We start from the raw sequence: 27,567 nt of genomic DNA, 5'->3' as shown, positions 1-27,567 counted from the left end.
CTTAAGGCAACGGTTAGACTGATTGAAGTGTCGTAAAATTACGAAGATAATATCAAATCCTTAAAAGCCCCTTACAAGGGAATAACAGTTAATTGATCGTATTCTAGATATAACTAATGTACCAACAGATATATTTAAAACAAACAATAACAAAGAACGTGGCTAAACTGAAATGTATTTGCCTAATGAACTGAAGCGTCAGCGTGCTGTTGACCGCGTCCTGTGACTATAGTGGTTGAGAAGGGCTCTGACAGGTGTATACATTGCACACTGCAATGATTCCTGACAGCTGAATTGAGAGTGTAAATTTGTTAGAACAGCTTTGATGAGGTTTTCAGCTGCATCACCAGAGGTCAGTTTAATGAGTGATTATATCCCGATGTTCGACGTTCAAACGTTCAGATGTTCAGACCACGAGGTGACGGTGACGACAAACTTTGATTGACTTACAGTGAGAGAAAGTTAGCGATAGCTGAACACGTGTTGCTAAAATACTAGCCTACCGATACTGTCGGTTTCCAAATGTCCAACAAATGGTGTATATGGTGAAAATATTTCTACGGAACGAATTATGAAACCCGTGAAGATCAGGGTTAGAGTTGGTCTTCAGCAACCCATGCTTGTCGTGGGAGGCAACTACGTGATCGGGAACAGGCTTGCTGGCTTGGTTGACACATGTCATTGTATCCCAATTCTGTTGATCGATGCTCATGCTATTGATCACTGGAATGTCTGGTCAGGTCTCGATTATCTACAAACCGCCGCCATTTAGCTGGAATATTGCTGAGTGCGGCGTCAAACAACAAACACACACCCCGACGCGCGCCAAAACAAAACAAACAAAAAACGCAAACACACACACACACAACAACGAAATGTGAATGCATCGCTCACAAATTTAATGGAAACAGATATTTTGTAAAATGTATAATCAGGCAGCAAATTTGAAATTTTCACTTCACACAGTCTAATATCTAAAGATAACTGCTGTGTATGAAAGAGTAGAGATCTGTATAAGCATGGATAATATGACTTTAATGGTATTGCATATTGCGTTCTGCATGTTTTGCTGTGCTTTGTCTCGCCCTCTGTTTTTGAGTTGCTCCGCAGCGACCTATGCATGTATGTCGAACGTCGCGAGGTTTGGTCTATCTTTATCGTGTCATCGTATCCTGTCGAGGTAACACGATGTTCATAACATCATTCCCTTGTCCAGCCATCTCAAATCTAATACGTGTCACCGTCATTCTGCTTCAAACTTCTGACGGTTGCGTTGATATTTACTTTGTATAAAATCAGTTATATCAATTTCTCATCGCTGTATGGTATTACACACTGAATATGATACGTGGTAATGGTCACTAACTTCCAATAGGCGCCTGCTAAAACGTCATTAAATAAATTCTCAAAGACAGTTAAAACATTGCAGGTGAAGTTTATTCGCAAAGATTTACAAATATCAGGGAATAATGTATACATCATATATCTTCAGATTATTTTAAACTTGAATTGTTTGTCACTGTAAAGTAAAAGTAGACAACATTTACTCTTTGTCAGTGGTCACTGGGAGACAGCTCCACGTCATCAGTAACATGTCATCAGCGGTCGAAAGCATACAGGGGAATTTTTATTTTTTACCTATAGCGAGATGATATCAATCAGTATCAATTACTGACAGTCAGTGATCAAACAGGCATCAATATATTTGTGATAAGAATACACACGAAGTGACACACTACAAACTAATACAGAAACACCGAACAATTTAATTAACTAAACACCTCTAATCATAGCAGAATTTCCATTCTGTGTAATATATATATATTTCTACGAAAAACAGTTTAATGTGGTGACGACATCAGCTTAATTGCCAAGAAATGGACATTGTCTTATCCCTTATTCATTACAAATTTATGCTAAATGAGGATTTCAAACTGAAAACGAACTCGTCACAGGATGACGAAGAAAGTAAGAACAGTCATGCCCATTAGGTAAGCGGAAATCGTCACCGTACCTCCACCTGCAATAGAGATTGTATGAGGACAAATAATAACATTCGAATGTGGTGGAATTCGTACAAAGCAACAAAATCTTTTTCACATTCATAAGAAATATCTGGTTAAAGCAGAGTCTATTGCACTATGTAAATATATGACTCTCTGCGACTGTTAAGCTTGAATACACTTATGAATCATGCAAGACTAAGGCTTAATAAAAATGTTCATCATATTATCAGTTTAATGATGAAAGCCGCGACTTCATTCGAATTTCGGGTTAGTGAATTATTTTGTGGACTAGTAACTTTCAGGCATAGCTAGCCCGACTGGCTAGCAAAATTTTAAGACTATTTCGAACACTGAGCAATGTTCTACATGATACAGGCGGTAACATGTACACATCAATATACGAAATTGCATTAATTCATATCACTCGTGTGTTACATTTGGAAATGCTACGTGTCTACCTTAACATGTTGTAAAGCTTTAATGCCTGTCTACCTGATAATGTTTGGAAGCTTTAATACTGAGGCACTAAATGTAACTTTGATCAAACAACTTCGTGTCAAGAAAATGCTCGATTGTATCTAAAAAGTTGATACAAGTTGACAACAAAGATTGGAACTGATGGAATATTGCCGGCACAAAAGTTATTTTTGATTCGTATCATGTAAAAAGAATGTTTCCTTACCATTCTGACAGGTGTCCCCCGTGTAACCATCCGCACAGGAACACTTGGTGGGAGTGCTGCTTGTGTCACATGTTCCTCCATTGAGGCATTCATCCCCGTCCGCAGAACACACACCCGCTAAAGAAGGAGGAAAAACGAATTGTGACCATCTTATATCGTTCAATGTTGATCAGGTTAGTTTCAAGATGGATTCATAGGTTGCTATGTTGGTACACTTGCAGTTTTGGTGGATTTAATTGCTCACACGTTTTAATGGATCTGCTGGTCGATGTGCATTTGTAACGGTAGAAATGATAATTTCATTGTAATCTACGTTCGACAATGTTTAAGTTTGAATTATAACAGTGACTAGATTCCATTCTATTTTTCTTTTCAGAAGCTGGCTCTGCATGCTCCTATACAAGAAGCGTGATACTTTCGTTTGATATAGCATCAACATTAGACAAATCCAACTGGCATGCAACAACGTCAAAACGTTTACACTGTATACATTTACCTATGCAAGTTTTTCCATCTCCAGCGTAGCCATGCTTGCATGTACAGGTGAAGGACCCTTCAGTGTTTGTGCAGTCGGCGTTGGTATCACAGTCATCAGCATCGGTTGCGCACTCATCAATGTCTACCAAGAATGAAAACGAAAATGAAAAGAAATTACGGCTACCAATGAAGTTTATGTCATGGCGACGAGCAAATGCATTTTAGTGTATTGTTTCTCAGTTAAGTTCAATACAAAATTACACATCACTGTTAGTATATAGCGAACGAAAACACAAATGAAATATTTTATTGATGATTTCTACTACTAAGAATAAAATAGAAGACGTATTTATATATAGTACTTACCTCTTTCACAAAGGCTACCAGTATATCCATCTGCACATTGACATGTACTAGCAGTCCCGTCTGATGGGATATTACATGTTCCACCATTTAAACATTCGTTGCCATCTGCGGAACACACGCCAGCTAAAACAAAAAGAAATGTGCAATCATTTTATTATTGCAAATGCTTTTTGAAAGGATTCAAAACATATACTCAATATCGGAATATATTCCATTTCCACATTCAATAACCAGGAGCTTGTCTATATTCAACTATATTATTTACTTCACCACAGCAACTGTATGAACGACAGAGATTAATGGACCCAACATGTCATGACAGGGACGAAAGTACTTTACCTCTACAGAATGTTTGGTTTGACAAATAACACTGATACTCAATATATATTTACGTGTGCAACAAAATCATATAGTCTTAGTACTTACACACTGACCATCATATTTTACAATGACTTGACTTTTTGCGCTTTTTCCATTTTTTGCTCAGAGCAACAATCATACAATTACTGCACTCGTTCTCATAAAATTATGTCTCTATTCCATCGGGAATACATTTAACAATCTCGTGCATGGTTAATAATAAATTTCTGTGACTGAACTACTGATACGTGATACTAAGCTACTACAGCGTTTGTAATTGTACAACAAGGAGAGTTCTATGGAAATACAAGTTCTTAATATTAATATTGGCGACGTTTCGGTGTAGCTACTAACACCGATATCAAGCAAGTGATTTTCTCTTTGTTCATCACACCAACCTCTAAACGTCACTCAAAGAAGTTTTGTAATTGTGTCTGGGCATTACCTTTGCTACATTACAATTCTTAAGGAAGAGAATGTCAAATTCTTTATTATGAGGAACACAATTTCAGAGTATGTCCCTACTCCTTTATCAGACGAATGAATGGTATGGGGCAGAGAACATATATCTTCCTTGTGTGGATCACTTCTAAATGCCATTCAAAGACCTCATTACAGTTCTTGTACTCATCCAAAAGTTCTCTTTTAGTTGATTCTATGTGCGTTCCCGTCGTTCAGTCATATACATGGAGTTGCCTAGTTTCGTTTCACAGAACACAAAATTTAAGCAAACCTTGAGATGCTACAATAACAGCAATTTACAAAACCGTGTATGCATTTACCTATGCAGGTCTTTCCATCTCCAGCATAGTTAGGCTTGCACGCGCAGGTGAAGGACCCGTCAGTGTTTGTGCAGTCGGCGTTGGTATCACAGTCATGATCACCTTCTGTGCACTCATCAATGTCTACCAAGAATGAACACGAAAATGAAACGATTTTACTTCTCATAATGAAGTTTATGTGATGAAAAAAACATTTTTGATTTTCTGCTTCCCAGTAAAGTTGAAGACAAACGTATACGTCACTGCGAAGTATTTGAGTTACTAAAAAATGCAGGCGCGCTCTATCGTAACACCCCACACATCAATATTCCATGTGCCATCTGTTTGAATCGGGACCAGTCAGACCTACCACTGACATCATTCACATCAGTATATGAGTTTGGAATACATTTATGTACACCAGTTATCTCACCGAGCGTAGCCTTCCTATCCCGCTAGTGGCTTCATTTTACAATTATAGGCTGCTGGAGACGAAATCTTACCCGGATAGTCGTCTGGTACAAAATGTTGTTGTGACAGCATCATATGATCGTTATCTGTACCTACGTATTTTTTTTTAATTACATGAGTGGGGATTTCTTACTCATACTAGTAAATTATTTCTTTGACTTACCAGTTTGGCACGTTTCACCCTCATATCCAGTACCGGTACAGTCACACTTGGAAGTGGCTGAGTCGCATTTTCCGCCATTAAGACACTGATTGTCACCCGAACAAGTTCCATAAACGCAATCGAAAACTGCCCAGCATGACAAAACTGAGAAAGCAGAAACGGACATAACATATATAATTACCATTTCTACTGCTAAATAATTTAAATCTTAAATGTTAACTTTACACTTATCGTTACGCAGTGAAACGGGAGTAACTTTTCATAGCTGTTAACTTACGCAGTAAAGGTAGCAAAAGTGGAACTCTGAATAGCTGCATTTCTTTAACCGCTTTAAATTTTGTCCTCTGTTTAATGTCTACTGCGCGTTTGTCCATATATACCATTACGTAGTCATAGTGACCAACGTGTATTGACAACAGTCGAGAGGGTAAAATAAGTGCTGCGACTTGAAAATATAGACCGAGATTCTATGCTAAACTTGTTGCTACATGCAGTGCAATAACAATCAAAGGCCCGTTCAATCAATAATAAGGTCATATCAAATATTCTTCGAAATACAGACAGAGACTGCAAGCTGCAAATTGTCAAGATGCAATGAACTACCAAGACTATGCAAATTAAAAATACATAAATCAAATCTCAAAGATAATAAATGAGAATAAGTTGATTCAGTTACGACTCAACGTATGTCAAAGGAGTTAAGATGGATAACTGGGGTTTCCTATGAATACAAGTGTTATGATTATGTATACCTGAGATGGTTCCATTGCCCTGCTGTCAGTTATGTTGTCGCTGGCTGTCCATCTGTCCTCATGCAAGTTTTAACACAATATCTGTTGAATTTTCGTGGAAAGATGGGCTGTTTTGTGAGTTATGTAACATAATTGCATGGTATTTAAACTGACGATGTACTTAATTGACTATGATGTCTTTCCACAACAAGAACATAAAATGATAAAACCATAAAAGAATTGCAAATCTTTGTACCGATATTTGTAGATTTGGATCCATAAACACAATCGCATGACAAAGCTGTCACATCCACTTGTCATCCACAATCTGGACACCCAACCTGAAAGATGCGTTGCTGTTCCAACGGACAACGTCTCAAATATACTCATGCCAATAATGGTTGTCAGCCCCTCCTCACCCCAACCCAACCCCCCACACACCTACTCTCCAATTAAAAAAAATTGAAGTGGGTAAACATATTGGCATGAGTATATAATCAAACAAGATAAATATATCAAATCTTACCATATATGTCTACGATGAAGAAATCTGCCACCATACATTCGTACTATCAAGTTTTTACTTAAAACCTAATGACGTCCATTTAACTTGAAAATATACTAACAGCCAAAAGAAAGAAACATAAATATAAATTAATTGTAATGAAAAGTAGTTTTAGCTCTGTTGTCTCTCCTCTCCGGCGGTCTTCCATCAGCTTTGAATAAGGCGAACCTGCTCTCGTCACTGAAGACGATCCTCTGCCAGTCACGTCGCTGCCAACGACGTACAGGTCGGGCCCATGTCAGTCTCCGACGACGATGTTCAGCGGCCAGTAAGTGTCCTAGTAGTGATCAGAAAGTAAGATTCTTTATGGATAACAACTTCTTTTATTTTATATGATGCGACGTTTCGGTATGGATTCTTACAGTGAGTGTACCGTGGTCACGCAAGAGTGAAGTACTTCAGCACAGAACATACTTATATACATCAAGAGGGATTAAGTAATAACAACATGTATGTATGAATCAAGAGAATTAACAACAACAACAAGGCACGGTGGTAATGATGTAGTGACAATAGGAGGAAGCCAATGATCCTTGAGGCAGAAACAAAATATGCATGGCTGATGAGATTAATTAGCAATGATAGCTGGAGTGCTTTAATCTGTTGTTTTTATCAATTCATTGTATGCAGAAGGGATGAGATATCTCTGGTCTCTGTTGATTGAGGGCTTGTGATCACAAAAATAATATGTTTTGGAGATTCCACCCCATGCTACTTCAACCTTTCTCTGATACAGATAAAAGGTGTTTTGGCAGTGATTCATGTACACGTGTTTTGTTACAGTCGAAGACAAATATACATTTTTAAGTCATATGTCACTGGACCACTAGCCCGACAAAAAATCTTCAAAATCATACAAGCAATACATTAACAAGTAAAAATATACCTATCAGAGGCAAGCAATTCAGCAAACATATCGATAGTCTAAATAGTGTTTCAATTATAGTGGATTGATATAAACAGGGAAAATGATGAACAGCTGTCTCATGTTGATTATGTATCTAAATAACACTGACACACGCTATCGTAACAACACCGTGTTCTTTTGAATAAATTGTTGAAATAAAATTAACACATGTTTAGGCAATGTACCTTCTATATGTCCTAAAATAGGAAAAGACTTTGACATACGTGGTATCAGCTTGTGCATACACAGCTTATGAAATCAAGTGTCAAGCCTGGTTGGCATTGAGGTGCACTTCAAATGAACTATTCCTAAAGACCTTAGTGCATGGAAGCAAGATTTATAGTCGTTGAAAAAAGGTAACAGGTCTTAGTTTGCAAACACCATGGGATTGTCAGTGCACGAGGTAATTCACAAACGGTAATAAAACAACCCAGTCCGACACCTCTAATCTCCTGATACTCTTCAAAACTGTAGTTATCTGTCACGCCTGGTATCTTGTAAGTTATGAACTTACTGTAAGCACGCCTTGCTACGCATGGAGAAAGGTTCATTGAGGACATATGGGGATATCGCATCCTAATTAAACTCACTGATCAAAAAAAATTCTTTAAATTCTTTCACAAAACATAACAATTGTCATGAAAATGAAAAATGAAATGTCAAAACACAACAATTGCCATATAAATGAAAACAAAATTCAAAATGTCAGAAGAGACTATACCGTCATCGTTGTACTCATAAAGTTGCAAGAATGAAACAATCAGAACAATCATATCCTTCAGATTGGTTTCTGGTGATGCGGCAACTTTATGGGGTGATTTTGGTAACATGTGAAAAGGTAGGAATTTCTCGTTATTTCAGTGCTATTAATGTTTATCAAAATTTTCTATATTTACTCGTTACTTGATTGTACTTTCCTGGTACAATCACGAGAGACACGCTATAGATAAAGTTCAGAATGGCAATGTTTCATGACGACCCTCACAAAATAAGTTGATAATATATCCATGAAGTCCAAATATACACAACGACCTGCTAATTTGGAATGAAAGTGAAAGGGATCACTCATGTGCCTCTGTTTGTACCACTTTGAAAAACTTCCACGAGCAGGAAATGTGTGTTGACAAAGCTAGGATTCTGAGGACCTGGTCATGCGAGGGTAGCCATGTAACGGTCAGTTAATAGAACATCGTATTGTTTATTTTACATTGCTTCTTTAGTAAACAACAACATGCATAATATTACCTATTATCATGAGGAGAAACGGAACAAGCATTGTACCCGGGGTTTATTTCGAATTGAATGCCTTGAAATAATGACCATTCAATAATCAAATATCTGCTTTGTTTTACACCAAATGGAAGTCACATCAACATAGCTGCCTGCTAAGACAGAAAGGACTCTTTGCATCACATCAACGTATTTTGCATGATGTTACAACATATTTGATTTGTTTTCGAGAGGGAACATTGATCCTTTAACGAAAACTTTACTGGGACGCCTTTGTCTAGTTTCAACACCACCATTCTACTTGCCTTTTGACAAACATGTAAGTACTTGCTATTTCCTTATTGTGGTAACTGACTCCCAGAGAGACGTATCTTAAGAACGTAAAAACCTATTCTCCACTGGAGGTAGAAGTTTCTAGGGTCACGGTTGTTGAATATGTCATACTCATTGTACACAGCGATGATCTGTGGTTGGTTTCCAAGAAAAATTCAACACACATTAAACCATTGATCACACAAGTAACGTTTGCAAACAGCATCGACCAAGTGGTGAAAAAGACGTGTGATTAGGATTTTAGAGTATGTATTGGTCAGTAGTAATAGTTGCAATCCTACAACACAGCCATGCAACAGAGGACAAGTCTGTCCCCTCCTAAATATGATAAACCTACCCGATGTTGAATTACTTAGCACGTTCTCAGTTACAGAAAACATATTGAGACAAGTGGCAAGGTTATGAAGGTACATGTATTACAGACAGTGTAAAAACAGAATACAAGACACAAATCATTGCCACAGATATATGAGAGGATTGAAAGATTAATTAAGAAGCATATTTCAGATAGTAACGTAGGAATAACCTCCTCACTATCTAGCGTCACTCTATGTCACAACAGTCAGTATTCACAACACAAAATAGATTTTGCCATGCTCAAATTCGAAATATACACAAAAATATGTGCTGTATATGCTATGAAAACTAAAAGTTACTGATCCTTGGTCACAAGGAACTAACAAAATCGACAGTGTTAATACTTCGTAACAACGATATATCTATCTTCATATATTTGGGTTGAAAACGAACTCGAGTAACTTTGTAATAATATGAATACGCAAAACAATTGTGACACGTGTGCTCCAGTTGTCTTAGGTCGTGTATTGACGCCTGTGAAAGGGGAAATTTAATATATAATATACAAAACACAAAGTTACTTTGTGTAAGCCAAAAAAAATATTCTTTCGGCATTATAGTTTATCCAAAACCTTCATCATAACAAGTTTAGCAGTAGTTAAATATAATGACGATTTTACACGTCCAACAATATTTTCCACATCTGCGTTTACATGTAATGTTATTATGTCATACGTCATATGAGGTCACTCCAAAATTGTTTACGTCATGTATAGAATATATGTCACTGATTATTTTGAATGCCCGTTAAACAAGGTGTTTGTTGAGCCGTACCTTTTAGTGAATTAGAAAATGAAAAAAACCCTATCAAGGGCATACGTTACCAGTGAATTAGAAAATGAAAAAAAAATAAAAAGTCAAACATGGTGCTCAGAGCTATCCTGACATATGGAGATTTTAAATATACTATTTGCTGAGATCTTAGTATCTGACTCCGTGGTATGTTTACAGAACCAATAAGGCAAATATTGTTCAATTAACAAAGGGTGAACGACTCGTTAATCAAAAACAATGCTTTCACGATGGCAGTTCAAAGAAAATAGTTACTGAACATACGTATCATGGCGTCGTTTCAATTATTCATTAAATATTGAATATTGGTAAATACAAAAACTAGAAACACGTGTTGTTCAATCTAGACAATCTTGGTTCTATAACAAGGGCATCAAATATAAGGTATCTGCTCTGTTCGTATGTGTTTGGGTGTGTGGGTGGGCGTGTGTGTGATGGAAATTAGTCATTTTATGAACATATTTCGTCAAAGATATGTTTCGTCAGAATTGGATGAATGTCCTTTGTTCAGGTTCTCGATTTGGTGAGTATTGGTCCCTTAAACACTACTGAGCCTCAGAGATATTAAACATTACAAGCAAGAAACATTAACACTGGTCGTAAACAGTCAATGGCTGAATATGTAAGGTTTGGCGCTATTTGTATGTCGGATATCAAAGACATGTCATCGCTTATTAATATCGGAAGCACATAACGATTTCATGAAAGCGTATATTCCACAGTATTGTTTTGTGACAATTTGGGAAACACATCAGAGCTTTAGTATCAGTGGACCAATATGTCCATGGTAAAGCCTTGTTTCTAGCACAACCAAAGGCAACAGCAACGACTAAGTGTTGGTAACTAATTACATTATTTGTTATCATGCTTTTAACTTCTCATTGTCATACTTTGCGTATCATTGTGATACTAAGCATATGGACCGATGGCCTTAGGTACAGCAAACTCTCTTGATATCTAATACATGATGGAAATTGACTTGGTCATGCTCATTGAAATAACCCAAAAGACAATAATATGTAGTAAGAAGTAATTGTTTCTGAAATTGAAGGCAGATAAAAAAACTTAGTACTTAAAAAGAATTTTGACCATATGAAATTATTCAAAGTTAAATCATGGTACCTAAATGGGTAAATGTATATAAGTGAACACAATGTGCATGTTTTTTTAAGTTGTTTAACGGTGCATTCCAATATTCAAGCTGTGCGGTTTGTAAATAATTGATTCTGAACCCGAAAATCCAGTAATCAACAGCATGAGATCTACGTAGTTAGGGCACGATTACATATGTCATCAAGCCTGACCACCCGATCCCGCGTGGGTAGCTGAACAACAATTCTTACCCGGATCTTCACGGGTCATAACACTATTCAGTTAACCCATCAACAACAACATTGAGCTAACATAAGGCCACAATAGAAATAGAAGAATGTACTGAAGAATTCTTCACGTCTTTAGTTTATTTTTTTTTCGAATGTGTAAGCAATGTGTAAATACGAATGCAGTCAACCCAAAAAATAATAAAATCAAGAGCGAAGATTACTTACAGACCTCCTTCAACAAAGCCCGGTATCCAACAACCATGTACAGACTTGTCTCGTTAAAATTCTCAATACATGCATGTCTGTGTTTTGTCGTGAGTTCAAACATGCTGTTTGTTACCTTGCACCTATCATAAATTTAAGGATATCCACCAAGAACTACTCAACTCTTATCCTTACTCTGGTGTTTGTCTGCGCGTCACTGTTGAGGTTTGCCACACAACGATAAATTGCCCTGCACTAACAGGACGTTAGTTTGCACATTGTACAACTTGCCCTGCTGAGAAGAAGTGAACAGACATGGTGCAATAAATTAAGAAAGCCAGTTTCAGCTGAAAGGAAATAAACACACCGGTGAGAATAACCAGGTGAAAGTATTACACAATGTAGCAACAGTTTATTGTTGGATACCTTCCCCGGAAAGTATTGACTATTTTAAGTGAGTGTGTATGAGAAGACTTGAGGGCGATCCCGGCAGCACTTGAAATGAAAGTTGAAGTGGAATTTTATGATGATAAAGTGATACTTCAAAAGCTGAGTAGCCAAAAGACTTTGCTATGTAACCCATCGAAGTGCTTTAAGTAAACATTTTATTTTGAAAGTTATGATCTTGTTTATGTGCGTATTTGTTTTGGCCTTCATATAGGATAATTGAATTATTATTATTATAGGATATTTATATAGCGCACATATCCACGCAACTAGTACATGCTCAAAGCGCTGGAATGTTTCCTTGATCAACGGATGTCTTGTTTCTGGCATTGATTTAACCAACGCAGCTCCTTGGGGAGTATTCAACTCATGCAGCCTGTTAAGCGAGGCGAGTTATCACACAGCCTCATCCTCGCAAGGTCTGACCGGGTTATTTCTTTAATAATTTCAATGATTGATTGGCTGATCATAACAGAAAAGCGGATTTAATGAACACCTTGTTTACTAATAACCACATAAAAACCCGATACTGTCACACCTTATTAAACAATGTCTTGAAATGTCAACTATAATGTTTGCAAATGAAGCTTCACTCGTCCCGGTATCGCCCAGATCAGACTGAGACCCAAAGTCAGGTTTATTAGTGTTCCAATAAGAATGGGCCGTCGTGACTGACTAGTCTTTTCACACCGGCAGTATTTCATTAAAACAACCAGAAAAGCAAAACTAGCATGTAAATCTAAAACCACTTGCAATACAACATATACTAGACAAAAATAGTTAGGGATATATGTAAATTTTGAAATTATGAATAATGATGTATTTATTCATTGACACATTGTTGAAATATCAATCATAAAAATACCAATATCCCTAACTTATTTTGTCCAGTATATAAAACAAGCTACAGATCGCCAACAACTGAAAGTACATTACCGCACCGAGGACCACTGCATGGACCCTAGCTGGATTTACACTTCAGCCGTTGACGATTGTGCTATCTATATATTTAAAAACATATTTATCAAAACATTTCAAACGCGACAGTCATATGAAATCTCTGATAAGTACAATGTTAAATCTTCTCAGAAAGATATTACGTCGACATTGCACATTTTCATGAACCAGAAACAGTTTCATTCCACAGCACGGACACCATATATTTTTATTTTCTGTCATAGGAACCTGGCAGCTGATGATGCAAATTGCACTTCTGTTGGGTGCCAAGACACTGTGACATCACACTGCCACAAACATATCGGTCATGTATTTTAAGATGATTTCTATTATTGGAAAATGTTGCCCTTCCCTAATGATAAATCTATGTAAAATTGTGGTGTAAAGCATTGAGTAAAAACACATGCCTCCCATGTGGAACCTTCTGCACACTTTTTCTTGATGGTAATATTATGAATATTATTCACAATTTATGTTGGGACTGACAAAGTAAACTCTCAAATATGTTGAACGTATGATTCAGGTATAGCACTGAACTGAACTACTCATTTAGGTAATAATTTCCCACTAGACCGTATGATAAATGGGATGACTTTCTAACAGTCAACTTCTCTTTCGTGTCAAGCAATATTAATATTTCAGCAGCTCCAGCCTTGGTAGTAAAAGTTTACAACGTTTGAGGTATGATCGAACATGGTCTTTCTTTGAAGAAGCGTCGTTCGACTCCTGCTCCAATGGTCTTTGATCAAGGTTACAATTTTCAAGACATCAACTTTGGTACATGTCAGTTTTGACAATACTAAATGTGAATCATCCGTGACAACAATGATGCAATATGTTATTTATTTGTATCGTCTGTGCTCTTGCTTTGTCATGTGAACAATGGACTTGGATTTGCTCATCATCTGCTCATCAACATCTGGTATTGTCTTATTTTGAGTATTGATTCATAAACAAGTCCTCATGATATAGATGAAATCATCAAATCCACTCTGTTTTGTCACGGATTTCCTCATAAATATTTTTTTGTCGCTTATGTTTTCTTAAACCTTGTCACGTGATGTTACTTAACAATTTAGTCTGTTAAATGATGTGGTTCGCAGACATAATACTATTGTGAAATGCAGTGCACACATTCTCAACTCTGATTATAGACATGTTAGGTATCCGGATGAGTAGTGATTCTTATATTGATAACAGAGAACCGATCATGCGAAAAACACAGATTTGGTACGAGGTGAAACCCCAGGTATTCCATTACGACGGATGACCAGGTTTACATATTTCCCTCAGTCACAGGAATAATCAGCACCATAATGTGGTCTCGGAAAATCAAAGAAAATCAACTGTGAACTCTATTCAGCTAATATGTTTAAATCCTGGAACATCAAAGAGTATCAGTTGCCTGACTCTTGATCATGTCGCAGATGCAAAGGTACGTGCAATTTACACTAGGTGATGTCAGATGTAAAAACAGGATTTAACGTCACGTACAAGATTATGTATGTATATAGCAACGCGCATCGACGTAGGTGAGTCTGGTGACTCCGAGCTGGTAAGAGCTTTCTTTTTTATTGATGATGATGGTATGACATCATAGATAGGCCTGAAGTTTACGTTAAACGCCTCGGCCAAATACCCATGTATTGATTTGTCAATTCGAGTAGAAATTCCGATTCTGATATGTACTGATAATCAGATCAGCAAGGTGAGGTCCATTTGTACCCCTGGGGATGTCGAAATATCATATCTCCAAATGTCACAAGATAGTATATATTAGGAAGATAATTCACATGGTATTTTCTAAATATCCATCAAATCACACTTCCTTTCATTTTAAACATTTCGTTATCAATGAGTGAGTTTGTATGGCTTGAGCCCGCTTTTAGCAATATTCGAGCAATATCACGGCGGGGGGACACCAGAAATGGACTTCACACATTGTACCCAGGTCTTCGGAGTGACGAGTCAATGCTTTAACCATTAGGCTACCCCTACGCCGCATTTCGTTCTGAACCTGAGAAGTTTCATTCATTCCAGCACATCTCTTTGTTGAATTTGAGTGAGAACTGTTTTGAAGAGCTAACTAAAGTGAGCTGTATGGTTAAGATCTGTGACATGAATGTTTTATCGGCGTGGATTGTTTCTTGGATTCAAGGTAATAAATGCTCAAAAAACAAAAGTCTCAGTAATTCGTTTATTAGGAACGAAATTCTTGTTAAATGTTTAGCATATGTAAGTCCATGCAATATCCATCTTCTGAATATACAGACAGATTAACAGTAGAATATATTGTCAAAGTGAGTAAAGGGTTGATGGCAGTTTCTACACGTCAGTGTTCGGAGGCCCACGTCATCAGAAAATGTCATCAGCATTGCCTAATTGTATGTACTCTAAAAGTGATTTTGTGACTCCTTAGCCAGTTAACAGTATCTTTCTTCAATGACACAAATCACTGACACAAAATAGTTTGAATTAATACATGTAACTCTGCACACAATTTTCCAAATATTAACAACGTTGATATTTTACTTCTATTTCAAAGAATGGCAGATTACACAGAATAACTACAATCTTCAGAGAAATGTTAATGCTTGGAATACACAAACTTAATGATAAAAAGAGAATAAACAGTTACAAACAACTGCATACATGTTTGACTGCTGCTTTAAACAATGAGAAAGGCCACCAGGAAGAGGGGAAGGAGGAAAGCGATCGCACTGCACTTCCTCAGAGTGGAAACTCCAGCATCTACGAAAACAGGGAAAATTTAACATAGACAGTAATGACATAAACGTAATACGGACAGGTTTCACTGCAAACGCATAGCGTGCAATATTTGTGTCAACTACTAAGATTAGTATAGATATCGACGTCAATAACCTTGGGTATCCCAACAGAGCAGCATTTAACCCCCGAGGAACAGGCAATGTGATAAGGTCAGCACAAAACCGATGTTCAACTTTCCAATTTAAGGCATATGAAAACATACAAAATGAAAGTTCAGCTATGTTTATTTGATAAAAGTATATTTGTGTGAACTGTGCAGAAAAAAATATGTTTATGATGATCGTCAGGTTTTGGTTATGAACATAATAATAAGTCACAAGACATGTTTCAGACTCAAACCAGATTTGCTCAAACGTACAATGTTTTTATGTTCGGACCTTCTTCCTTTTTTTGCATTATGTACGGTATTATTCCAACGTGACAGGCGATTGATTGGTTTAATTTTGTTTCTGCAAACATTCCAGCAATACGACAGTGGAAGGGACAAAAGAACTGTTGTGAATCGAACACGCACAGTCCACATAGCTACCACGCCGCCCTTATGTTATAAGCCATAGCAGACAACATTGATTGGGATATATCGACATCATACTTACTACATGTTAGGGATTGAAGTCTCGCCGTGGGGTACACGACCAGTGCAGATGCCTTGATTGCAGCCACACATGTTTCTGCTTCTCCTGCATCTGTCAGGCATTTGATGTACGTCTCCAGCGGCCTTAAAAAACAAGATTTGTTGCTGTGAACTGAATAACAGGTCGAGTGTTTTTATACAAACTAATGTTGATAGTAAATTGAATTATATCCAAATGTAGATGTGAATAAGATTATTAACGTAATGCGAATTAATATGGAGTAAACTGTGTATCATAATCAGGTATTTACTGGCAGGCATTGTTCCCATCGAGGTCACTTCCCCAGAAGGTTCTTTGGCATGAGCAAGGTGACTTCAATTCTGGTGCTGAAACCAAAGGAGTCGTTACATTATGTTTTTTCTCTTAACGGTTTGGGAAAATATCATTCAAAACAAGTCTGACTGAATGAAAACTGGCCTTTGTACCTGTGCATTCCGAAGGAAAAGAAATAGTTCGATGATATGGGTCTAATGTGGTCCGACTAGCAGGCGATAGATACAGAGATCGTATCCTGCTAGTGATCGCACGGATTTACAGCATATGGGCAACCATATTTACAGGTCGTAACAGTGTTGTCACTCCCCTTAGTTTACATTACATTCACATGTGCTCCCAGAAGAACCCATTAATCCATTTAAGGATGACCAGATGGTTGAAACATGAACACGTACGCATAAAAATTGGTCATAAACATTCTGATGCACCGAGCGTTTGATGGCTGAACTATATATTCAGTAAGGATCTCAAAATGAACGTAAGTAATTATTACAATAAGGACGTTCTACACAGTGGACTTACAACAATGTCATTTCCCTCGGAATATATGACAAAAAACAACATTTGCTAAATCATTACTTACAGCAGGACTCGTCTTTGATTGCCGTGGCCTGAGCCGCTGTGAGGGTACACCCATCTGACAGTCCCGCGGCTACCTCAAGACAATTCAGGTACATTTTCAAGTATCTGTAAAAAACCGTATATTTCTAAACTTATTTTGAATCTAAGCCTAACATGGTCAGATGTAACGAAGGGAATATTGTATTAGAAAATGGCTTCATCAACAAGGTTATACATGGAGGCACCCATGTTGTTTTACTTTAGTCATACCAGACTGTACTTTGCTCAACCACAATCTACAGTCCGTTTGAGTCAGAAACGGACCGATGAATTGCAAATTTTATCATTGTACAAAATTGCCACATAAAGATAAATAGTACACATGTTTATCATTTACTGATACCCAACAGCTTTCTTATATTTGAAAATTTTCCGGACTCCAAAAAAGTTGTACGATTTTTTCCGTGCTGAAGCCGAAAGGGGCAAACCATTTTATGCCATTAATAAATTCCGTAAGCGGGCAGCAAAAGCTTTACGAGTATCAGAAAGGGTACTGACAAATGTTCTGGAACACAATCATTGTGAGGGTGATGCGCAGCAGGTAGGGGTCGTGTCAAAATCACACAAATTAAAACATTTGGACAACTTTCAAAAGAACCTTGTAAGGCAGTCTATCAACAAGCTCTATTCTGAAAACAAATACATGTCGCTGAAAATTTTAAAAAAGCATTTGAAGCAAGAACACAACCTCAGAGTATCAAAGTACACACTCTGGCGACTGTTACTCTCTTTCGGGTATCGTTATAAGAAAATTTCGGGGGAGAACAGGTCAGTACTCTGTGAACGCCCTGTTATCGTTCGCTTGAGAAATAATTTTCTCAGGGTTATAAAGAAGAAGCGCGAGGAAGGGTTCGAGCCAGTGTACTTGGACGAGACCTGGGTCAATGCCTCGCACACTGCCAGCTGTCAGTGGGTACCCGATGGGGGTGATAAGGGGTCACGTAGAAAGCTGCCTCTAGGGAAAGGAGAGAGACTAATTATTCTCCATGGTGGTTGCTCCAGCAAAGGCTTTCTCCCAGGCTGCGACTTGGTATTCAGGGCAAAGTCCACAGATAACAGAGACTACCATTCCAAGATGAATGATGCGGTTTTCCTCGATTGGGTTAAAAACAAGTTGGTACCAGCTCTACCAGAAAAGTCTTTTTTTTCATAATGGACAATGCCCTATACCACAGCGTGCAGGACCCCGACAGTAAAGCCCCGACATCGAACAGTCGAAAAGGTGATATGATATCATGGCTCGACAAATTTCAGATCGCACGGCCTTCAAAGGCAACGAAGCCTCAGCTATATGAGATCATAAAAACCCACAAAGGTGAACCTTTCTACAAAGTTGACAGTTACATAAAAAATAAGGGTCACGACTTCCACCCTATCACTGTGACCTTAACCCCATTGAAATGATATGGGGTATTGTCAAAGGAGATCAAACACAACTTTTAGATTACGTGACGTAGAGGTTTTGGTTAAGGAATCCCTTAACAAAATCACGACTGAAACTTGGCAAAACTGTGTCAACAAGGTAACTAACGTCATTGAACAAGGTTCCTGGTCTCGGGATGGCTTACAACAGGCAACTGTGGCACCACTTGTCATCCCTTTAAGTCGTGACTATGACACTACGACAGACGAGGAACCGACAGGTCTCCCGGAATAGATTTTGAGATGTCTCCCGTCATGACTGGCTGTTCCGTTTTTGCGGTTTCACCCCGCCGCGACAGATAACAACTTTTGCGTTTTCATTGATGATAGTTTCTTAAACGACTTTTTAGGTGGAGTCCGGAAAATGTTCAAATATAAGAAAGCTGTTGGGTATCAGTAAATGATAAACATGTGTACTATTTATCTTTATGTGGCAATTTTGTACAATGATAAAATATGCAATTCATTGGTCCGTTTCTGACTCAAACGGACTGTACCTAAAATTGAAAGCTGAGTAAAACCCTTTTGGCAGACGGGGAACTACTGACGAGAACTATACTGTGTGTTGAAAAGTGACTAAGTATTGTTTGCACACTGGACGTAGGTAATGTGATTGTAGACAAACTGATTATAGATGATATAGTTGGCGTAAAGGTCTTGTTCTAAGTTAGTTGCAGGCATACCGAGAGTAAGCAAAATGAGGGGTCACCGTTCAAGTTAACACACTAGACATTCAAAAGAAACAAAGCTATAACCATGCCCTGCAGATAATTGTCACTTACATGCAGTCTGTATCTGTCGATTCACCGTCGTATGCATCTGTACAGACAGTACAAGCTGCGGCATCAGCGTTGATATAAACTGGTATGATGGAACCTTTTGTGCAAGATAAGTAAATGTCAATTAGTTAAACACTGCTATCAATAGGTTCTCTTTACATAATAGACATGGTTGCTTGTCTGGTAAAATGTTCACCTTTACTACAAAATGACTGACAAAAAGTTAGACAACATGATCAATATCGATAAAATTAGCCTTGCTCCATGTCTGTATTGAATGCTGAGCTCATGTATGTATAGTAATTCTATCCTTTAAAGAGGCAAGTGTAGATCATTTAAACTATTAATTATTGCTTTAGAGACTTGTGAAACTCTACGATACTATATATTTAGATCGATTGCTTGTGTGATCCTGAAGTTACAAATGCAATAAATACATCAGCTAAGATACAGGTGTGCATTGGCAGAAGCCATGAAGGTAATATTTTACAGTTTGGTGTAAATATGATATTACTTGTATATGTAACTCACATAAAAGCAGAGAAAACACCGCCATCGTCGACATCCTGTGTGCACCTGGTTGTTGTCTGGCCACACCCCGCCGTAGTACAGGCTCCCAACATGGGGACAAGGACCTTTATAGCGTATGTTGCTATGGTGCACTCAGTTGATGGGGACACAAGTTTTAAGAACCTCTCTGTAATCTGTGGAGCTTTGCCACACAGGGTTTAGAGTTTTTATGGTCGTCTGTTTCTAAGATCGTTTCCAACCACTGAACACAGTTATGTTGACAGAAAGCGTTGGTTACGATGTCCATACTGTTTTGCCTTGCTATGCCCACGAAAAGAAAACAAACAAAAACGTGTCGAGAAAAAATGTTTTCTGTCTCATATAATCATTTTTAAGACATTACACTAAAACGAAATAGTACTTGAATGCCTAAAATGAATTTTGAACGTCACTGACTGATCACGACACATTCCTGAAAACTGCTATGATTTGAAATTGAAATATCTCATCAAAGTAAATGCATAAGGTATTATTTGTGAAAATAAACATGATTAAGATTCTGCTCAGTGGAACATAATATTGCTGTCTAAATTATTAAAAGTATATGTCATGAGTAGTTTAGGGCTACTTTTAAAATATCACTAATCACCTCCAGAGTGTGTTGGGTTTAACAAAATATGTTGTTTCTTTGTGACTGCAAAGTGTGCTTGTGTGTACTGGCTACAATTCACACCCGGGTAGTACTAAATCGGTTCTCTGTAACCAAGATACAATCATATAAATCATGAACTGTGGCGTGACACTCTTCTTAACCTTTGGAATCTATAAACACTTGTACATGGCTATGTTCTTCAAAACGTGTCTATTGGTCGTTTTATTTTCTTGCATGCTGTTGATTGCTAACCATGCATCCTATAATATTGTTGAAAATATTCTGCACTCTCCGGATGATTTATGTTTATTAAACAGATTGTAGAAAATGGATTATGTGGCTCGCACGAAGTACCAGACACGTAAATGCACTACTTACTCACACACACACGCCACAAAGTGAGTGAGTGAGTTTGGTTTTACGCCGCTTTTAGCAATATTCCATCAATATCACGGTGAGGAACACCAGAAATTGGCTTCACACATGGTACCCATATAGGAAATCGAACCCGGGTCTTCAGCGTGACGAACGGACGCTTTAACCACAAGGCTACCCCACCGCCCCCACACCACAAAGGAAATCTGACTTTGTGCACGTCTGATCCTGGAATATCTAAGTGATATCATCAATTGCGGATCATATTTACACGTACCTCCTCTTGCGCATGGTGTTACAGCTCTGTGTTGTATACACCCAATAAATATACTATCCCCAAAAAGAAACGCATAGGGGATTTGTATTTTTAAAAATCTATTAATTACTTATTGTGTTCAAACAATCTTCAAAATAGGTAACAACAGTGTTGATAACATGATTGTACACAATTGCATAAGTAAAAAATCGACTTTACCTGAAAATATTGATTTTGATGATTTCTTACAAGGATTAAAAAGGCATCGCCACAACGCAACAGAAATCACTTTCCAGTTGAAATTGTGCAGCAAAGAGCATGCACTGTCTGGCTATAAAATCCAGATTACTATCGGAAATTGGCATTTGTTTTGAAGGCGTTTCAAGGTCAAATCACTACGCCACGTTTTGACGCTGCGACACGGAACATCGCCATTGAAAGAATGCACGCTAGAGATTACCAAGTCTGAGCACGATATCACGGCTTGCAGCTCGTTACAACCAAGCAGGTATAAGAAATGACCGTCCCCGTACAGGCAGACCTCAAGTCACCACTGCAGCCCAAGATCAATACATCCGGGTACTACATTTGCATGATCGTACTGCCGCGGGTGATAGCACAGCAGCTAGGGTGCCTGGACTTCGGGGCATATCCGGTCAAACTGTACAGAACAGGCTGAAAGAGATTGGTGTGAGAGCCAGGAGACCGGACGTCGGGACCGTGCTACGTCGTCACCATCGCTTAACGTCTCCGTTATCTAAAAATATCCACTTGGATGTACAGACATTACCTTCTTCTAAACTGGTGTAAAAATTCATGCACTAAAGTCTATTTGTGGACGAGTTATACATGTTTGAACGTACAACATCCTCGCAACAGATTTCTGTCCTATGCGTTTCTGTTTTTGGACAGTATATTAAACTACTACGAACTCAAAGAGACCACTTATTTCAGCTCGTTATAACCGAAGTTTGTTTTACTTGTATTCCGACTGAACAATAGAGCAAGTGGCAGAAACCAAACAGTTCATTAAATCCGGCATTTCCTTACAAGCGTGTTAGTTATAAACCTAGTATACTGCATGCCACAATAGAAACTGCTGTTAGTCATTTTATACAAACAAAGAAACTCGTCTTAATAGGATGTGAGTTAATATTATTGTATTAGGGTGAGCCTTTGGATATCGGGGTAGCTGTATTATATACGGGAAGCAGGGGCACCAAAGGCATAAAGCCTAACCGTAACGTTGAAGTTCCATAGGAATATCAATGGAATATATATTCTCAAAAAAGTGTCTGACCTCCACTCATAGTCAATTTAGTTTGCTGAAGTAAAGGCTTACACTAAACTCGAGTTAAAATTAAAATTTTAAGTAAAAGAAGTAAATCATTGTTTTGAGCATAAGGACCTAAACCTCAAGTGACGTGAAACCCCAAGTGACGTGAAAAGAAAACAATGATAGGCCTGAGCAAAATCTGCCATGATTGTATGATTTGACATGTTCTCAAATGAAGTTAAAACCAAAATTCAGTTTGTTTGTTTGTTGGTTAACTCCGCAGTATCATACTATCTGACACATTCAGGACACAGGTATTTCTCTTGGGACCATCGGATTCATGCTGGTTGGTTTGTTGCTTAACGCCGAACTCAGCAATATTCCAGCTATATGGCAGCGGTCTGTAAATAATCGAGGACCAGACAATCCAGTGATCAACAGCATGAACATCGATCTACGTAATTTTGGATACGATGACATGTGTAAACCATGTCAATGAGCCTGACCACCTGATCCCGTTAGTCGCCTTGTACGAAAACAGCATGGCCAATTCATGAAAACAAAAACAAAACAGTTGCGATTTTTTAACCTTATTTTTCGGGTGATACAGTAATATTTATTTCTGTTGGAATGAAGCAGAAATAGAGTTTTGGTTTTTGTATGAAGTAGTTCTGATTTGCATGCGCCAAAATGAAATCCTTCCAGAGGGGCACGAGTCGGTATTCGACCTGACTCGGAATAACACGAGTTGGTTATAAATGGCTCAAATTCGTGACCCATTTGTGTTGTTCTGGGCCAAGCCGAAACGCGCCCCTCTGGAATATTCGTCACCATTCATTCCTTTCCGTAACAGCCAAGATGTTCCCCTATCGATGAAAATACGACAAGCCAAACAGAATGCGCGTAAGGATTATTGATAAATGTAATCCCGAGTACTAAAATCGGTAATGGCATTATATCTACCATTGTTTCATAAATCATGGGTTCGAATCCCCACATTGGCACAATGTATGAAGCCCATTTCTGGTGTCCCCCGCAGTGATGTTGCTGGAATATTGCTAAAAGCGGAGTAAAACCAAACTGTCAGTCAGCCAATAAGTTAGGAACTTTAAGAAAACTTTCATGTTTTTGGTAAAATAATTATGGTTTTATTTTAGACTGACTGACTGAGTTTGGTTTTACGCCACTTTTAGCAATATTCCAGCAACATCACGGCGGGGGACACCAGAAATGGGCTTAACCCATTGTGCCCATGTGGGGACTCGAACCCGGGTCTTTGGCGTGACGAGCCAACGCTTTAACCATTAGGCTACCCCACCGCCCCTTTATTTTAGAAATAACCTCAATATCTTAATATGTAACTTGTTTGATGTACATTGCTTTTGGCATACTGTTTGTATATAACTTTTATGTTGTATGATGTATGAATGGAAATATTGCTTTGGTCCTCTTAAGCTGCAGTTTGCAGTAGAGCAAATGGAGTTCAGTTCAGTCAATTTGTAGCCCCAAATGGGAATGTTTCAGCTGCAGTTATCTGTATGGTATACAACACGACTGGGATAGATGGTTTATTGTTTATTCTTCACGTCATCTGTTGTGTTATATGATGAAGCCGTGACACCGTGACGATCCGAGAAGATTAGTTAGCGATCAGTTTTAATTTTTTGCCTCGCTGAGACATGTTTTTCCATCGTAAATATTCCTCGAATGCCACACCAGTGATGGCAGCCAATTTAAACAACTGCTTACCAAGAATGCTGCCGATTGTACAAGGAAATGACAAGTGACATGCATCGTGATGTCGTTTACCAGGCTTACGTTTGATTACGAGGGGTCATACTAGAATGACCTAGTGACGTCAATACAGTCAAAAGAGTGTACTTTATCGCCTGATAAATTACTGTCCGCGCCTTTGATCTTTCAGCGTAGCGTCTTAGAATTAATAATAAAAAATAGGATAATGTTGTCTCCAAAAATTTGTTCACTTTGTCACCAGTAAATCTGTCGTTAATGATCACATGCAGGACACACACTACTACTCTTACTGCTCAGTATAAGTATCAGTTTCTTGACCGAGATTCTTCTCACCACATGGCACAAGAACGGCCTGAACAATATCATATTTACATGTATGAATACAGATACAAACTGCGTGTGCAAAGTAAGCATTATGTCGGAAAGCGCACAAATAATCTCCAAATCATCATCCTCAGACACAAACTGAAAAACAAATCTATTCCACAAAACTATATGACACAGGGATGACTTCACGAAATGAGTCAAAAAGTTTAACCAAAGCTTCAGGAAATCGATGATCTCTTAACGTTCAGTAACAATCAAATACATGTAGCCAATCCACTTCCACTTAATACGTGAACTTGAAATATAGGAGGTCTCTTCATTTGTTTGATATTAGATCTTTGCATAGAGATTCAACGTGACAAAGTCTTCTTTGGCAACAAAGGGATGAATTCAACTTTCCAGAAGTCAACTTTTCAACTTTTCAGAGTGACAAAAATGACGTATAACAACACGGGTGACTTCAACATTACAATAGTCAACTTCCTCTGTATATTAAACAAAACATTTAGCCTTTGATGTTTACATTTCACATCTTTGTGATACGTCAGAGCTTCCTCTATTGAGAGTATGGTGAGATGTTGTTCGATCTGCATTACAAGAATCAATGCCTCAGTACTGCTTTCAAAAAGGGTTTTATGGGGAACGTGTGGAGGAAATTTCGAAATTTGACGCAGCAATGACAAAAATGATTAGGGGTGACTGTTGAAGGGGGAACAACTATTGCAATAGTATTTTCTCCCTGAACTGTCTAATTTGGAGTCATTTCCCAAATGAATGTATAGTTTATATGAAATAAAAACGAGTTTAAGTAGTTTCAGTCCCTTTTTAATAACTGACAAGAAACTTGAAACACAGATCAATTAAACAGTTAAAACATAAACTCAATGAAGCTGCAAGCCTGCACCCAAACAATAAAAAATACAAAAGAACATAAATATTAAATCAAAATAAATAACCATCAATTACTAAACTATCGATAGTCACACATAGTATCGATGTATTGATAGTTTACGTTTCTACCATCTATTAATTGCTATCGGAGACTCAACAATTGCAATCCGTCGATAGTTCGATGAATCGTTACAGCCCTAAAAATGATGTTTGATTGATTACCCTATTTTGACTCGCTCTACACGTTCCCATGGTTTTTTTTGGCCAGATGAACAATTGCTAGCCTTAGTTTGGATTAATATATGATGGATATTATGACCTAAAATGAATCATTGTTCAGGCGTTTAATCACTGGTTTCACTGATATTTTTTCTACTTTCTTGAACATGCTATGATTGCCATAATCATGATGGCATAGTTGTTTCTTTTTTCACTTGTGTGAAACGCACTAAATTTTACCAAAGTATGTTACATATATCTGAATTCCAATAACGGGATGGTGATGAATAGTCGGTTTTGTTGAAAGGACTTCATATAAAGTTCCACGGGGTCATTGTGGAATCAAGTCTGGAAAGGTTTGAGATTTGTGGTCGTTATTGTTGTTGGTGCTGTTGTAATTTTATCGAAAGGAAGATACAGAATTGGGCTATATATTTCAACATTTAAGCCGTTGACTCCATCATGATAAATACAGTGTTAACCATAATAAGGTTAACAATACCATCAATACCGCCAATACCACCAATATGCCCTTTCTTAGTTCATTTCTAGCTTTGACCACCACCCAACTCCCACCCACCCCACCCCACCCCACCCCCAAAAAAACACAAACAAAACAAAGCGAAACAAAGAACAAAAACAAAAACAAAACATAACAAAAAATAAATTTAAAAAAAGCAACCAAAAAGAAAAAAATAACAAACAAAACAAAACAAAACACAAATAGTCATCCTAGAATAACATGAAGAAACGATTATTTTCTGAACTCAAGATTGTGGAATAATATCGCCAACACCACACAAAATGACTGTATTACCCAAATTTACTAACGTCAGGAAATACTCGTTTCATCCGGCGGCCATATGAACAACGTTTGAAATCTACGTATCATCTGGCCGTCAGATTTACACACGTTTAAAGGGTGTTAAAATAAACGAACATTCGACTCTGCATTTACATGTATTTCACAGGTGTGTAAATCTGGCCATTGTTTCCATGTGTTTCCTAACATGTGTAACATATGTAAATGCTGTGATTGTAGGACATGCATTTCAATACCCTTGAAATCTCGTATGACCAGGGTTAGGTTTGTCATATATTTTGTACATGCGTAAATGGTTGGAAATGAGTAAGTATAGTGTTACAAGATTAGCACTACTTTAACATGTATTTCAATGGTGCTGTAATGTAACTGTCACATGGGGTTCGTTAGCGCGTTCAACCACGCCATAATGTACTGAGATAATTAGTAACACATGGTGAAGTGATACCCATGACTGAGCACCACTTATAACGTACGTGTCTTTCTTGACATACACATGGTGTCTGTTTAAAAGGTTCAAATATCGGGTCTATGGGCCAGAGCGATATGTATGTTAGGGTGTGTGTGTATGTTGTGCGAGGGAAGGGTGTGGCATGGGGGTAGGCCTAGGGTGGGAGTGGTGGCGGTGGTCGGTGTTGGGGGTACTGATAAGTCTTTCTGACCAATAGGTAATATCATTTATACTTTTTGTAATGGAAATTACATAACAGTTTAAATAACTGACCTTAGGTACCCACTTCTTATATATGCTATACTAGGAGACACTGCTAATTACAATAAAACACAGATCTAGACGAATGTGTTCACACAGACATGAACCGGTAGGTCC

General features: G+C 37.9%; 1 protein-coding gene and 1 long non-coding RNA gene across 4 annotated transcripts in view; both read right to left on the bottom strand.

Annotated features, from left to right (window-relative positions):
• LOC124257220 (neurogenic locus notch homolog protein 1-like) overlaps positions 1–27,567 on the bottom strand; it is a 204,799-nt gene that overhangs the window by 100,851 nt on the left and 76,381 nt on the right. The gene's annotated exons all lie outside the window — the stretch shown is intronic.
• LOC124257229 lies at positions 2,010–3,291 on the bottom strand. The gene is made up of 3 exons (XR_006893212.1): positions 3,185–3,291; positions 2,689–2,805; positions 2,010–2,020 (listed from the first exon to the last, which is right to left on the bottom strand). It is a non-coding gene; the product is annotated as an uncharacterized LOC124257229 (long non-coding RNA).

The sequence above is a fragment of the Haliotis rubra genome, unplaced genomic scaffold (genome assembly GCF_003918875.1).
Source record: "Haliotis rubra isolate DU_JTF1 unplaced genomic scaffold, ASM391887v1 Scf652, whole genome shotgun sequence".
NCBI classification, from domain to species: Eukaryota; Metazoa; Mollusca; class Gastropoda; order Lepetellida; family Haliotidae; genus Haliotis; species Haliotis rubra.
Note: the sequence above shows the minus strand (reverse complement) of the source record. Positions and strands in the feature narration are given on the sequence as shown.